The 17,506-nt window shown below is 35.9% G+C and overlaps 1 protein-coding gene across 1 annotated transcript in view; it reads left to right on the forward strand.

The window, feature by feature from the left end:
• IMMP2L (inner mitochondrial membrane peptidase subunit 2) overlaps window positions 1-17,506 on the forward strand; it is a 478,086-nt gene that overhangs the window by 400,473 nt on the left and 60,107 nt on the right. The window lies entirely within an intron of this gene.

The raw sequence follows: 17,506 nt of genomic DNA on the forward strand, positions 1-17,506 counted from the left end.
AGCTGACCTCTCTGTTTGGAAGAAGAAATGCTGTGATAGTCCCATTAGTCCTGATAAGAAATATGAACAACGCATTAGCAACAATTACTTCACAGGAAATGGGACTTTCATATTTTCTATGTGATATATTCTGAAAAGTTTGTTTGGGGGAGGAGGATGGATAGTCAGCTAGCCGACTAACTGTATAAGTAGGTTTTTTAGACATAGCCAATCTCCAAAAAACAGAAAACAATCAGCTGCAAGATAATCTTGAAAAAGCGATGTGTATATACTGATTAGAATGTTTTTAAAGATAATTTGAAGGGGATTTGTGTTAATTTAGAATTGGAACTGTACAACGCTTGCTGGTGTAGGGCTGACAGTAATTTTTTTACACTTTCCCTTACTGGTTTCTGAAGTGTAGCTGGGGATAAAGGCATATGGGTTGGAAGACTGCATGTTTATGAATAGCCATCTGTTAGAGTATCCGTTGGGGATAATACATCAAAAGGAGATCTCAAAATGGACATGCTATGTCACCATTATAGTGATGTCTTAGTTCACAGAAAGGCTGAAATCATGACGTGAGAAAGTGTGAATTGCTCCTTGTCTTCTCTGAGGTGTTAGTTTTGGAGCCAAATACTCACAGATTAAATGTCAACACTGTAAGATATCATACTCTTTATCAAGGTAGCCAAAATTTCCAAAATGTGTGTATCCCAAAATCCCAAGCAATCTTATTTGCCAGATCCCAAAATGCACTCTGTTCAGCTCCAAAGCTATTAGCTTCTCTTCGATTTCTCTTACAGTTCCCTACTGTGTCTTTGATATGAAAACCTTAGCATCCTGGAAACTGAGCTAGAGTCAAACTAATTTAATAAAATAAATAATGTACATAGTACAGAACTGATTGCATTAGTCAGTTTCATATTTAATTCATAAAATTTTCCATGTTTTAATTTACTACTGCTGCCACTGCTGCTACAGAATTTACATTCTTCTTCACCACAGGTTTGCTGGAGAAAAAACATTTTCAGAGATAGAATACAAAATAGTAGGAAAAGTTAAAGGATTAAATGTGAAAGTAAGTTAAATGATGTCACTGTGTGGAGAACAGATAAAGTACTGCTGTCTACTAGAAAAATCTAATGCTTTAGGAAGAATTTTGGAGTTTTGCAATAGATAAAACAAAGATTGGGCTTGTCCAAAACCATATTGTTATTATTATTGTTGTTGTTATTATTCTTACAGCACCACATGATCACAAGTGTAATAAGCCCTTCACAGACAGACATAGTAAGGCCATTATTTGGTCCAGGTTTATGAAGGGTGCCCCACTATTGTAGCAGTGGGCAGTAGCCCCGTAGGCAGGGGTGCAAAGGTGCATCTGTGTGGACTGCAGTGTAGACTTGGACTTCACCAGCTTCTGGGGGGCACCAGAATTAGACCTGGTCCTGGAGCCACACTGGCTTTCTGTTCAGAATTTTGGTAGGTCATTGCACCACATGTTTTTCCGAACTTATTTTTTTAGATTACATTAAAAAAAGAAACCCTTTGAGATCTCTTTTTTTTTCTAGTTGTCTTAAAAGGTTCACAGTGACTTGGGACAATATGTTTACTGATTTCCATCTGTGATTAAAGGTATGTTTAAATGAGGTGGCATATGTAGGTCTTATGCTACCTTGTATATCTCTGGGTTTGCCAGTTCCCTGCATGCACCTGCTGGCCCAGATCACCCTCATCAGGACGCACTGCCCATGATGCTGCCTTCCTTGGCTTCCAGCTCCCCTGACCTTTGGAAGCAGCTAGCCTTTTTGTTCCCTCATGGAGCTCTCTTACCTTACTTAAAGAAGCAGTTTTATTCCTAACTGCCTTAAAAAATAACATGCAACTTACAAAAGCAGAAAATATTATTAGAAGGATTTTCAAAGAAAATTTCAATCTGACTCAGCCCTCATGATTTAGATTTTCTAATTTCTGGCTGCAGGATCTAAGCTCAGTGTCCTGATTTGGCCAGGAGTTTTAGTTTGCAGGAAAAACAAAATGATTTTCAGTTACAGTTTTGTTCCCCCATCTGCCTCAGTTAAAGCTGCCTTCCCTTAACCACTGCACAGAACCTCAGCTATGAGGCTGCAGAACAATGACATTGCTCACAGAAAGTTTTTCCTTTCTTTAGAAAGCATAGTACAAAATCAAAAATAAACAAATACGCAGTGCAATATATTCTCTTCTGTTTATCTCTGCCAGTTTATGTTAGCAGAAATCCTATGTGTCTTTCCATTTTTTGTGTGTATTGTTTGGTGTACATCTAAGTGAATAGTTCTTCACATAGTGGTTCTTCTCTTGGTTGTCCATAGTAGTACCAGAGAGGTAGACTGGGCATAGGACAGGAAAGAGATGAAGGGAAGGAAGCAAGAGTGGGGAAATTGAAAAAGACAAGAATAATCTACCTGTGATACTCTCCTAATGATCACCTCTGTGAGCTGAGTACAGTTTGACCTGACCCTCTTCTTTTACTGGATGCCTTTGCTTTTGTCTCCTGCCTGACTGCATTCTTCATGTCGTTATAGCTCTTTGCTGTGAGAGAGGCAAGAACTACATGTCTTGTTTAGCAAACCGGCAGTCTTCACTCCCTGCCCTTGGGGGCTTCCTGCACCCTTTCCATCAAATACAGCCATTGCTGTCCCGTGGCCTGTGAACCTGAACTCAGATTTCCCAGTTGGTGAGATATCATGCTGTTTCTCACCATCTGGCAAGCCAGTATTTCCATCCAAAAAAGGTTTGGATTAGTAGTGTAATGGAGCTAATTATGTTCAGTGAGTGTTTCATGACATGCTATTATACCCAAACAAACAAGAAATTAATTGTGGAAATGTTTTCTCCAGTAAGTCCCTATTCATTTGATTCAAAGATACAGGACAATATGCATAGAGTGGTTTAAAAAGCATTGAAAGGACTATTTAGCACATACAGCATAACTGATTTCTCCATATGTCCTGAATTACAATCCTTTTGAGATTATAGATGCGCAAGTAGGCATAATATCTTGGGTATCATTCATTTACAGAGGATTTCACAGCAAGTGCTATAATATAGTCCTGTTGTGGTACAGTTTCAGTTTTGGCTGTGAGGTTTCATAGTGAGTTTCCCAGGGAAAACAGTTCATTTACTATTTTTGTAAATAGTCTATACAAATGCTTGTTTGCAATTTTTATTTTTCTTTCCTTTCAAACCAAACTACACAAAGATAATGTGTTCTTTTAGAAAATACCACAGATAAAGTTGCATACTGCAAACCAGAATTTATATTTGTGAGTCAAAGTTTATTACTTCTTTGAACTGAAGTTACTGTTTCTGTTACCACTTGTGGTTTGTTTTTGATAAGTTCCTTTTTTTTCTTCCCAACCAATATGTAGCTCTCTTTAAAAAGTTGAAATGTAGGTATATATTTCTGCTACAGATTTGTGATATCAAAGAAACACAGAAATGCAGGGCTGTTTAAAAGCTCAGTGGCACCCTAGGCTGCTCCCTGCATGGAGACAGGACCGAGTATTCCCAGACCTCCTTGAATGCCTGTCTAATCCGTTCTTTGAAGGAGACCTAACAACTTCTCTGTGTGTAGTTAGTTTTTCTTCACAAACCAAGATCTTCCTTGCATTCATGTGTTTTCTTGTAGTCCTTTCTCTAGTGGAGATGGAGGACAGCTAATAATTTCCTTTTTGTGTGTGATTTTACTTGCTAAAAGACAGTTGCTATATTTCCCTCAGATTTCTTTTTTCTAAGTTTAACAAACACAATTCTTTCAAGACTTTCTCACAAGTCCTGAAGAAATTATCATTTGTGGGCATCTACTCCATACTTCCTTCCCAACTGATGTGCTTCTTTTCTAGTATCCCACATAACTGTGCACACTTCTTCGGGGGAAGCCCCATGAGTGCTGCGTAGAGAAAGATTATAGGCTTCTGTGTGTCACACACAATTCCGTTTTTAAAACAGACAAGAATGAGATTTGCTGTTTAGCAAGTGTTACACTGTTAACTTGTCATTGACTGCCACCCTCAGACCCTTTCCTGGGGATTTTAATGACTTTCTCTTGCATAGTCAATTTTAATGTACATGTCCCGTGTACATTAAAGACTTGTATATCATTTAAGTTCAGACTGTGCAGGAAAGGTTTCTGATGAATATGGAGGAAATACTTATAATACAGATGAAAATATAGGGTTTTCCCATTTTACCTGATATTTTCATGTGCTACATCTGAGATATGAATTGGAGGGCTGCACTCCAATTATATCTGAAATTTATTGTATTAATTTATTTATTCTAAATTAGCAAAGCACAAGAAAAACTGAAATGTTCTGTGCATTTTATATTTAATTTTAAACACAGTTTAACTGTTTACTTTAGGTAAACCTGATAACCTAGTGTTAAACCTTGTGCTTCTCAAACTTGTTTCCACTGTCAGAGCATTTTTGTGTGCAGTTATTGCTCACCTGTTTTCAAATGACGGTGGCACAAGCCAGTGCTCAGTTGTTCGAAATACAGTGAGAAAGATTTGTATACAAGTAGTAAACAATATTAATTATTTAATTAAAATAGTTGAAGTAGATAGACAATAGCTGTGACCAACTGATATTTAAGCCAAACCTTCTACTCTCCTTTTGGCATCGAAGCAATACTCATGCAGTGATCCCACCTCAAAGGGTGTGGAAGTGTCCTTTGCACTGGGAGGAGAAAACAAGGCTGGAGAAAGCGTGGCTGTGACTGCCTGAGACCATGCCCAATTCTGCATAAGCTGAAGTGGCTGAGGAGCTGCTTCAAATACAGTACTAATTCTAAAAGACCTTTCAGTGTTCAGTAGCAAATATCTGATTAGTGCAGGAAGAGTTATAACAGAATGGGGAGCCACGAGAACATAACTGTATTTTTTGTAGTCTAACCTTCAGACAATGGTTTATGATTAAAGGGCTAATAGAAGAGGCAGGCAGTGCTGTCCTCTGTGAACAGTCCAGTGGCAAGGTATTCCACATAAATAGCTAATATTAATGGTTATATTGCAACCTGGTATTTTGAAAGATGGCATTGGAATTTACAGTTAGCTTGAAGAAAGTCTAATGGGAGAAAATACTGCTTCTACTTCTAAATAACAGCAAAGCAAAATAAGAATCTTAAGGTCTTCCTGATTTCTAAAGTCGTCTGAGGTATGAGATGTATACTTTTTCTGCCACTGTAGGTCCTACCTGTAGTTTTCACCAAAGGACTACAGCAGAGAAGAAAGAAGGCAGCAACAATGGGCTGAAGCTGCGGAATATGTCTTGTGATAGCATAGTCCTCGACCACCTCAAATACCTAGACCCTCTTCTGTCATAGAATTTGGCATAACTGCGGCATATTGCTACACATCCAATGTGCACATCATGGGTCCATATATGCAAGATATTCTGTGAGTCTTGTAACTTGTGAAGCCTGAGGAAAACAAAAACAAGACTGAAGAAGCCATAACCAAAATGCAGCCCACCTTACTGCACTAATTTGTGCCACGTAGCAAGTTCTAACACTCAGTTTATCAGACTGCCAGACCACAGTGGTGTCTTAAATGGAATTTTTTATACTTTGTAGAACAGAACAGCCACACCTAGCAAACCCCGAATATATGTGAGATTCTGTTGCTATGCAAAGAAGTATGAAAAGACAAAGGATTTGTGAATCAATTGCAATTTAGGTTTCTAAGTGTGTACAGGCACATATGACTGTTTGGAAATCTACCATTATAAGATAAAATAGGTTAACTTTTTTTTCCATCTTTTTATTCTGAAAGTACTTTTTGCTCAAAAAATACCAATTATTCACAGTTGCAAACAAGTAGTCAGTGCTATATGTTCTTTAATATAGGAAGGTTTATGTATCAAATTACCTTGGAGATATAATTAAAAAAAACCCACAAAAATAGTATCTCTAGCACAGACTTCACAGTTAAAAAAGGAGGAGATGAAATACAATTTAGTGTTAGTATAATACTTGGTCTAAAGAGTACAATCAGAAACAACTTTGCTGACAAACCTCCATAAGCCTGTTGAGGTCTGTGTCACTTCCTATTTATCTCATCATTACCTCTATCTGAAGTAAAAATTTGGTTTGAAAGAAAGAAAAATATTCAGGTTTTATAGACTATCAAAACTTAATGGAAGGAGGAAAATATATAACATGGGAGAGAAGAAACGAAGTCTTGAAATTTCCTAGGTTTGTTGGTGTGCTTCCAAAGGGAGCAAGACATTGCCCGGGGAGGTTGTGGAGTCTATCCCTGGAGATATCTAAACAGCATCTGAACACAGTCCTGGGCAACTGTCTCTAGGTGGCCCTGCTTGAGCAGGGGGGTTGGACCAGGTGATCTCCAGAGGTAATTTCCAACCTCAGCCATTCTGTGATTCTGTGATCTTCAAAGGAAAATCTTTGGACCATCAGTGGCTAGTGGAGATACAATATTTACCTTAGCCACTTTAGAACTTCCTGCCTCAATAGCAATCCTGAATACTGCAAGAATGTTGCTGTTTTATTATAAGTTTATTATTGTTTTAACTTCGAAGATAGGCCAAGAGTTGGGGACAGATTCTATTGTTAGCTGAACCATTTTTCTTTGCTCTGCTTTCCAAGTTATAACTAGCACGACCTCAATTTCACCATAGCTTTCATTAGCATGAGACAGTATGTATTTCATATTGACTTTCTGTGATAGAAATGCAAGAATCATGCCTCTACAGTTAAATCTTGCCTTTAAGTCTTGGAGATTTTATCTGTGTGTACAAATTGATTTGAAGTGCGAAGTCTTTGTTGGCCAGTAGCCTTTTTGGTTTGTTTTGGTTTTATATGATGACATGCCTGCACTTTATTATCAATGGATTCTTTGAAATAAATGTGATCATGTCACAGAAGGAGATGAGTGAATCACTCAATCCTATTGAATTCTAGTCTTGTCAACACTCCCAGTAGCGTTCACTGGCCAGACTGCTATAATTCAACTGCCACCTGCAGCCAGTCTCAAAAAATATTTCTTCACATTTCTTCTAGTAAATACTGTACAGTGCTCCTTTTATGGTTCTGTCATTTGAAGTAAAGAAAGTTATGGCACAAATGTTTACAGCAGGCAGTGGAAAACAGATCTTTTTCTTTGTTTTAGTTTGAAAATTTACCAGAAGTGTAGGCTGGATACAATCTTAGTTTTGTTCTCTGCTTTTGGCATGCAATTGGCTATGTCCATAAACATTCCAGTGTTTAGAAAGATCTTAAAATAAGTAATTAAAAAGGATGCAAAATGAAGACTATGAGAGCCTTTGGTTCTTTAAACAGAATTTTCTATGTTCAAAGTTACATCTTGATAAAAGGCAAGCATAACTTGAATTAAAATATTAATCCATCCATGCCATTTAGTTCTTTGAAATATTTATAGCCTTTTTTAGTGGTCATGGTTTGTGGTGGTGGGGGCAGTAAAGTGGGGAATGCTTTGATGAAAAAAGCTTTCATCGATACCAACACAGTCAAACTGACAGGAACGTCCTTCATGAATTTAGAAAATTGGCACAGCTGGGAGTTATGTTATTGTAGAAAATCCTCTTTAAACTTCATAGTCCATACTCATAAAACACTTAGAACATCATCAATCTCTTCCTGAAAAATCTACTTTCTTCTCTCTCTTTCCAGTGCTGACTTCCAGCTCGGTCTTATTTACTCCCCTATTTGTTCTCGTTTCAAAGTGCTATCAGTACTATTCAGCTGCCACTAAAATGTATCTATCATTTTCCTGTGTGTTTAATCCTTGTTTTGCCTTCTCTTCCCCCTCATCTTGTTTTATTTCTGCTGTTTTCTGTTCCTCACTGCATAATCTTCCAGGCAGAAATCCTATCTTTTTAATTGTTTTCATTTGTACTTCACTATAGTTGTTTGACAGTTCTCAGACAAAAAAAAGGAACAGCTGACAGTCTGATTTTACTTGTGACATTTATAAGTTCATGCAGGGTGGATAGGAGAATGAAATATGTAGTGATAGTGTCTTGCAATTACATGGTTTCGCTATCTCACCTTTTTTAATAATTCTGGGGTTTTTTAAGTCTGCCTGTAAAAGTATAGCTTGTATCCTGTTCTCAGGTTCTTTGTTTGTATTATGTGGGTACATTTTTGAAGTGGAAATTCAAAGATAGAAAACAGAAATGTGAGCAGAAGATGTCAGAAGGAGGAAAATAGATAATATAAAAGAGTATTGAGTACTACTGGGCACCTGAAAAGCAAGGCACAGGCAAGAAGAGAAAATAGGTGAATACAGAGGGGAAAGATGATGTGAAGGATAACTTAAAGTTCATTGATAATATTTGAACAAATGAATTAATCCAGTGGCCAAAGAGAAACAATCAGTTGTTGCAGTAACAGGAGGAATGATGATGTTGGACTGCATCAGAAGCTTCTTGTATTCTTGCAGCAGCACAACTGAATAATCCCTGGGTTCTGCTTGCCCTTTTGTACAATACCCTAACTATTATAATCCCTCGCTGGGTCATCCATACTCTTGTCCAATGAGCTGAGATAATACAAGAGGCTAAAGGTATATCTGTAAGTTATATTATGGAAGATATGCATTGAAGCCCTCTTCTAAAATAGAAATCATGATTGTTTGAAGCAATAGATTGTTAAAAAAGTCTGTGAACAGGCATTTAGGAAATTCACTAGAAATATATAGACTTATCTTTGTGTGACTACTACTGAAGTGAAAAACAAAATTTTTCGTTTCTTATTGCGTTTTTTGAGGGGAGGCATTACAAATACACAATGGTCTAGGTATAATGCAATGATCTTTTCTTGTCAGCCAAAACCACAGTAAGGAAATACATAATTAACCAAAAAAAAAAAAGAAAAAAAAGATAAGTTTACAATACTCTTCCTTTAGACATCTAAAAAAAGCTTTACATAAATGTCAAATTAGTTTAAGGTGATAAGAGTATCAGGCTGTTCTTTCATTAAACTTGTTGGATTGAGTTGTGTTATTTGGGTATAAAAATAAAGCCAAGACTTTCTCTCAGTGGCTTCCTTTTTAGAACTGCAAAAGGAATTTTTTTTTGCCAGAGTTCACACAATAATTGGAGAGTACAGACATTTGCTGAACATTTTAACTGGAGCTCTTTAAACAATCTTTTACAGTTGTAGAAACCTACAATTTGTAACTTTCTAAAATTCCAGGGAATACTAGACTTCTTATGTACGCATTTATGAAGTAACCTGAATTGGGAAGAAAAGAAAGGTTATTATATGTGTAATAATTTATTATAAATACTCATAGGGCATTATATTCTTTACCATGACTTTCCAAAAAAGGATGGAGCTTCACAGTAACATTTTGTAACATGAAAGCTTTCTTACCCTCATCATACTTTGAAACTTGGAGATGCTGTGACCTCATATGTATTTTGTCTGACTGTTGCTTAAATTTTAGGATATCCAGTCCTATATTTAACAAGAAAGCTACCTCTTGGAAGGAATTCACAACAAATCTCATTATTTGAATTTTAGTTAGTGATCAAAATTGAATGGGAATAGAATATTCTAATTGATAACTTGCTCTTATATCATGGTCCATGCTGAACTTCATATTTATCCTGTAGATGTTCTTCTTTCATAACTAAACAAAATCACTTCTGAGCATTGAATTTTCCTTCCTTTTCTTCCCTAGCAATATATGCAAACATGACAGGCTTTAAAAGTGCGTGGATGTAGAGTTCAAGAGAAGCTATTGCAAAACAACTATGACTTCCATTTACTAGTGCTTTTTATGGGAAACAATGGTAACTGCAAATGCATTCAACGCTGATATTCTAAAAGACTTCAGAGTTTGAGATTTTATACAAGGTGATGGTGTCATTGCTGTAGCCTTTACCCGTTGTTTGAAAGTAGGTGATACAAAGTCCTGAAAATTTATTTCAGTCACAGTAAATGATGGAACCCTGAACTACTTTCCAATTCTCAGGTCAAGGAGTATACCTTGCAAACTTATATAATCTATAATATAAAAAATATAATATAATTATATCAAGTTGAGGTTCAGATTCCTTCCCCCCATGTCTTCTATAGAATAAAACCCCCTGAACATTACACATAAAATAGGATTTTTGCTTCTCTCCAAGAGTGAACTGCATGATCAGAATGATTGGAGTATCCAATTGGGATACAGCTTATCTGTACAGGTAGGCAGAGAGCTATTAATGCGATGTAGACAATCCTGATCACATTGTCAAAGACTCATTTTTCAGAAGCTAATTCAGCTTCTGCACATCTGTCTCTATGCCAACTGGTCTTTGATTATGTATTTCTCTTGTAGTGCAATTGCCTCAAAAACATGGACAGATGTGAACTATCAGGAGAATTCTGAAATAATTTACTTCATGGAAATCTCCCCTCTTTTTTTTTTTTTTTATTTTGTTAGAGCTGGTAAGAGATTTATTAAACTCAATAGAGAGAGGAAAAACATTGAATATTTGTTTAAAGTGATGTAATTTGATGTGCATGTTTAGAATTTGAAAACCTCAGGGGTAACGCAGTTTTCACTTGTGTTTAGGGCACAGAGAGGAAGTGATTGCTTAGCATGGGTCCCTTTCAATCCAGGTCTAGTGTATTGCAACTCATGGTAGCTAGCAAGGATGCAGCCTACTTATTGTGCTTCTTTATATATTCTTGGATCTTTTAGGAGGAGAAAGGGCCTTTTGAGGACCTTAACTGAATTATTATATGGGCTTTGCTAAAGTCTCCTTAATTATTCAAAAAAGTGAAATAATGAAGAAGATTAAATATACAGATTAGTTTTTAATGTTATAAATCTTGTAGCTTCTTTCTCTCTTCAAATAACAGCTTCTCCTACCAGATGATGAATGAAAGTCTTCTGTGTTTGAAGATTTCTTTTTGTAAATAAAGGGTAATGTAAAGAAATTCTTCAACTGTTTTTAGTCTGAGTATGTGAAGGACAATTTACACCATTCAGCCACTTTGTAGGGCTTCAAAGTAATGTTAATGCTAAGTCTACTCTCACATCATGTTAGAATGCTCAAGTGGTTTATATGTAAATTGTATTCTTGTAAATTTTTAAAAGCAATAAAAGCAAGTAAAAATACAACAGCAAATAGAAAACCACATACATGCAGTTATACTCAAGTAAGCAAACAAGGTTAAGTGTTGTACTCAACAGTGAAAACTCTGCTTAGAACTTTTTATTCTTGCCAGGACTCTGCTGAAACTGTAAAAAGCTGTTTCTTATAATTTGTTGCCTCTTAGTTTCATTTATGAATATATTACCCTCTATGCATTTCTCACAAAAAAGTAGTACTTTGCAATAAAGCCCTGTAGATTCAAGATCCAGATTCTTCTGTGACACTTTATTAGCCATTAAGCCATGCCAATATTTGCAAAATGACAATTGGTGTTTATAGAGCCTTACTGCACTTGTAGAAAGTCCAGGAAGAACTTGTAGTATTTTCCTCTGTGTTTTAGAAAGACTTTCAATTCACATATTTGAAGTGAGTATTTTTAGTTATTATGTCATGCTGTGAAGCTCATTTTCCCCCTGTTCCTAGCTGTTAACAATATATGAGGATGCTCCATGTTCAAGAAAAGAAAAGTATTTGAATAAAAATGTGAAAGGGAAATATGTAGATAGAATGTAAAGGTCTTGATAATTTAAAATAATTTCGGGATTGCAAAAAGAACAACTGAAGATATTTTTTCTTTTTATTACACAATTATTTCCATAAGCATATTTCCTAGTTATTTATACAGTATGAATAGAAGCAATAAGAGTAAAAGGCCTACATGTATTATTATCAGATGGAATATATATTATGAGCACACCTGAGATCTGCCAAAGTACTGCTTTTGGAAAGGTGTTTCAGACAGAAAGGCCTCTGCAACATCACCCATGACCTTGGGTACATTTGAAGGCCATTTTCTGCCTGTACAGGAAAGTCAGTGTTCATTAGGGCCTTTTAACTTGGCTGTACAGGATGCTTCATTCATACTCTGTGGTAGTCCATGAGTCCCTTTGGTACCAGGTAATCTTGTGCAGATATGTAGAGTGTGTGAACCTGCTTTAGCCTTGTTCAGGGCAACTGTGGGTATAACCATGGTAGAACAGAGAGGGAAATAAATTCTGTTTAGTATAGGGTTGAGGTAGGTTAAATCTGCCCTGATGCTGGGGATGAAAGGTCTTAAAGTGTTTCCCTTTGTCAGTGTTTGATTCCTAATCTGCACTGGGACAGAGTGGCTGCACACTCCCTTTTACTCAAAGCTTTTCTTTTCTGCTTGGGCTGGCTCCTTGTCCTTAGTCTTTTTATCAATATTTTATCAATATGGCTCAAAATATTTTATCAATATGGCTCAAAATTAACATTTTTTAGAACAGAAAATTATTTACAAGTTTACCTGACAAATTTTACGTATCTTTTTTTCTTGTAAATTTATACGCATGGAAAAATCTTCTGCCCTGCTCTGTAGGCTCGAAGCCATATTTTTAAGACAGCAGAGGCACTGTGAGTTTTCTAGCAGTCGTTTACATAACATGGAACAGGGTTGTGATAATAATGTTCAGACTTTCCTGTGCCCCACACACAGACTGTAAGTGAAAGGCTGTTAGTTGTGTAAAGTCTGTAAGAACAAGGAGCAGTAAAAAGCAACGTGTCTGCTATCATACCAGCAAAATGCCAGCACTGTTCAAGAATGGGATGGCTGTTGTTCCCCTGTCAAGAAATTATCCCCATTCAACTTGCGGAGTTGTAACTCTTTATGAGAGTTAGAATCCCCAAAGAAATTAAAGCTTCCTAACCTCAGTGGCTAAAAGGCTCTCAATAGTTTAAGATAAACCAGATACCTAAGGTGCATAATTTCTCTGGCAAAAAAAGAAAGAATACATTAGAAGTTTGTTCAAAAATATAGTAATTACAAGTACTACTTGAAGAAATTTTAACAAGGTAGCATTAAGGAAAACCAAATCTATTTACAGGAGTAACTAACAATCCACTAATTTATTAAGAGAAAGAATACTTTTTTCCTTCAAGGGTAATAATTTACATTTGGTAAAATACTATGTAATTTGCTTGCTTCTGAATATTGAAGAGTAAAATTCAAGAAAGAGTTAAACATGAAATGTTAAAAAGCATTGCAAGATAGCTAATGATGATGCCTGAGCTACCATGTGTAATGTAGATGCTTGTATGCCAGAAGTATAGAACCACATTTGTTTGTACACAGTTTATTGCTGAGTTTCTGTCATGTCATATGTGCTGAGTGTGAACCAAAAATTTTGAGTAATTTGTGGTTCCATAATCCATTCTTTCTTTCAGCCATTGTGGGCTAAGTGGACTTTGGGTAAGGTTTTTGTTATAAGTGAATGCTTATAAGTTGATATCATTGTACTTTAGAAGAATTTCAAAGTAAGTTCTCTTCTTTCTGACCTATTAGTAAATACAAGTCTTGCACATTTTTAAAAGTAGGATCACGGTTTCATTTTGTTCTGCAGTCTAGGAAATCCTTTTACTAGTACACACAAGTGATCATGTTCTTCCCATTTTTTTCCCCAGTGATTTCCATCAGACTCTTGCCTTTTTTATTAATCATAGTAAGAATGTAAATATGAAATTATGTGTAATTTCAAAATAAGTATTTCCAGTGTTTTCCTGAAAATAGTTTTGTTTTGTTTTGGTTTTTTTTTTTCCCATCTTTTAAAATCTGGTAGGCATCCAGATATTCTGAATGTGTCTATTCAATAAATGCAGAGTGCTTTTAGACTCACTTGTTTGTTTACTATGCTTTCAAACATTTTGAGTATCTATTTAGTATACAGTGAAATAGTGTAAGAAAAAACATCCGTACTGCAGCTGCAATGACACTACCTTTATGTTTGCTCTTCAGCAGGAAATCCAATGTATCTCTGTGTGTATCTTTTTTCTTTTTTTATAATGGTTTAGTGTTTGAGGAGTGCTAAGAATAGCAGAAATTATAAAGTTTGCACTTTAAGTGAAACAGCTCAAGAATCTAAGTGTTCTGCTGGTTTAATCCTCTTCTGCCTTCCTGAGTGCATCTCTGCTAATGATTGAAAGGTCAGTTACACCTTACAAAAATACCAAAGGGTGTTTATTGGCCCCAGATATGATAATTGTAATTCACTTTATGCTATGTTAATGCATAGTATTATAAGCAAGATTTATCAGAAAAGTTTGAGTTGTGAGAAAGTGCATTTTTAGGAGGTTTTGTAGTTGTTGTGTTTCCCCTCAACCCCCACAAGTATTAACCTACAGGCCAAGTATTGAAATTATTTCAGGTGTTTCCACTGTCTTTAGTGAGGGTTTTCAAAGTAAAAAAGTATCTTCAAGAACGAATTGTTAATTAAGAATTGCCAATTCAGAGCGGCTTTTCATCACATTAAGTGAACAAAATAGAACATTGCACGATCTTCTTGATCCTCTTTTAGGAAAGTGTTTATTTATATGCACTATATCAATTATTGTAAGCTTTTTCCCACAAGGCTTCAACCTCTTATTTATCTTCAGATAGGAGAAGCTTCCTAATGCATCAAAATATTTTCTAAGGAGTATCTAGAGAAATGCAAAAGCAAAAATTACCCATGTAAAAAATTTTCCTGGTACAAATTTCATCATAATCACTAAAGTTAGGCCAGGAACACGTGTAGTCTCTTGAGCTCAGAGTTCTAAGTGAGTTTACCCTAATGCCTCAGAAGAAAATGAAATTTATTTTTAATTGATATAAAAAAATCAAAACACTTTGGAAGTGCCATTGTGATGTTTTGAAATTTATGTTTGCAAACTTCATTTTTCTGGAATGAGGTTACTTACAAAAACTTTTTTTGTCGGCTCTTATTCTTTGAAGACATTGATTAGCAGACAGGGACTGAAGTATAGTTATTAGATGGAAAGTTTTGTATTTTTTTTTTCCTTAGCACAAACTACATCTTTTTTACGTAGTTAAAGTCTGAGGGCAAGACCTGAATGTTAATACTTGCATGCACAAATTCTGATTCATATCAAATTTGATGAGGCTGCTTTTAGCACTAGTGGCTGCTGGATTCACAGTGCCCTGCAACTGCCTGTTAAAAAATCCTGAGACATCTACCATCTAAGAGCTAGCTACAGCAAGACTTGAAGTGTAAAGGCAAAGGATATTTTCCTGTAAAATGGCATATTTTAAAAGGTTGCTTTTCATATTTCTGGTCTTGATATAGGGCTATAAATATACTACCCAAAAGCAACCATACCCATCTTAGTTCGGAAAGTCCCCAGTGAAATTCAGGGACTTCAAATGGAAATGGAGAGGAAGTTGCTTACTTTTCTCAATTTAGAATGGTTTAGCATGACAGGAGGCCAAAAGAGAATGAAAATGCTATTTGTTGCAGATGTAGCTATATAAGTTCTACCTTGGTTTGTTGTAAAGGAGACATTTTCAAACAGGAGGTCTGGTGATGAAATCAATGTATAAGCTATCCCTGATAGGCACAGTATCTTAAGAAAGCTGAGGTTGCTGATACCTCAGTATACTGTAAGCATACACAGAAGTAGAATTCAGTACATTGCATATTGCATTTTATTGGGTGTTTTTATGTATAATTCCCATCACATCTGTATTTTCAATTTCTTATTCTCTGTGCAACTAAGTGAACAGTAAATAAAACCTCAGTTGGCATTTCTGCACTGATCTCTTTCTTGGGACTGTATTTTGATATGAGTACCTCATCCATCTGCCTGCTCTCAAATTCCCTCTTGGGCTTAGAACACAGGTGCTATTGTAAGAGGATTTGCTGAATATTTGATAGAGTTTGCCTTATGTTTACAAGTAACGAAAGGTCACCACCCTTGTTTATTGGGATTTCAGCTATCCTGTGCTGACTGCATGGAACTATTCATATGAAAGACAGCAAGCACACAGGTGAACATAACCTTTAACTAAAAGCCAATAGTTTTGAAAAACATAATTTACTGCAGTATAACTTTACTAACATGAAAACACATGCGTTTATTGCTTTTGAGAGGGACAAGAACTGTACTGGAGTGACTGGTTTCCTGAAGACTGAGAACATTCCCAGTGTGAACTTGATCTTCTAAGGTGTCTGAACAGGGTCTGTATCACAAAACGTTTCAGGATATCAACACACCTTATTTGCTTTCTCTCCCAAGGAAAAGATTCCTCTGTGTATTCAATATTGGAGCTAGTTAACACTCTTAAGACAGACACAGTGAGTAATACAGAGCAGGATGCCCTTTCCATCAGCCTCGTTATGTGACTTACCAAGTTTCACCTGAATTTATGAAGACCCTTTGAATCCGCACGATTGCAGTGCAGCATACTGAAGATCCAGACAAACAGAAGGCTTTGCTGAATATCATACTAATTGAATGAGCGTACAGTTACTTGATACTTAAATTAAATAGAAGTCTTTATACTGCCTTTGGTTTGACCTCCAGAAAGTTGGAAATTTTTAAAGGGAAAATATACAACTGCATCTTATCAAATAACAAATTGAAAACTAAACTTTTAGATGGCTATGGGTAGTACAGGGAGGATTGTTTGCACTTTAGAAAACAAATCTTACATATGCATTAGCTGCTTCTGTAAAATAATCAGTGGGAATATAGTTAAATATCTGCTAGCCGTGCTGCTTTTGAAAGTTTTAAAATCTATCATGTATTTCTTCCAGGATTTATTGCAGTGTCATTTTATGGTCAGCTCTTGCAACATTTCTCGAAAAGTAAAAGCTTCAAAAGAAGTCTTGTTAAAAGTATTTTGATTTCAAGAAAACTAAAGATTTAATTTGATCTGAGATCTGGTGTTAAGATCTTTTAAAACTGGATCCATTTATCTGTATAGTAATCAATACAGTTGTGTATGTGGCAGTGTAGTGTTAATGGCCCTGCACACATTGAGAAAGTTCATTCAAGCTTAACCTTAATACATCAAAGAAAAAAAAAAATCACAACTTTTATGTATGTCAGTCACAATCAAACGTTCCAGCTCTTTGAAATGAATGCTTTTAGTTAAAAGTCCCCTTTCAATATGGATCTTCCTGCTGTGTTCTGCATGTTTTAAGCTCTGTCCATTTAGCAATGGGCGAGTCCTCTGGACCTTTAACATATTGAAGCTTATAAAACCTTTTCTTGATAAAGTAGAGCTTAAGAAGCTTTACTGGGGAAGTGAAATAGGGGTCAAAAGAACTGAGTACATTTCAATCAGTGCTTAGATGGAACAGCCAAAGAAGGTAGCAACTCAGCTATACTTTTTATCTCACAACATCTAACATAATCTGTATTTTCATTAAATCCTTTCAAAGAAGTGAATGTTGTTTTTACTTTAGGTGTGGTAGAAGAAGTTTTATTAAACTTTAGGGGAACAGGTTTCTCTATTGTCATCAATATGACAATGTCATCTTTATTCTTAAGACAAAGGGGAGTCCTGAAGCAGGCTTAGCAAAGGTCTGTTTGAGATACAAAATGAT

The sequence above is a fragment of the Falco cherrug genome, chromosome 5 (assembly GCF_023634085.1).
Source record: "Falco cherrug isolate bFalChe1 chromosome 5, bFalChe1.pri, whole genome shotgun sequence".
NCBI lineage: Eukaryota > Metazoa > Chordata > Aves > Falconiformes > Falconidae > Falco > Falco cherrug.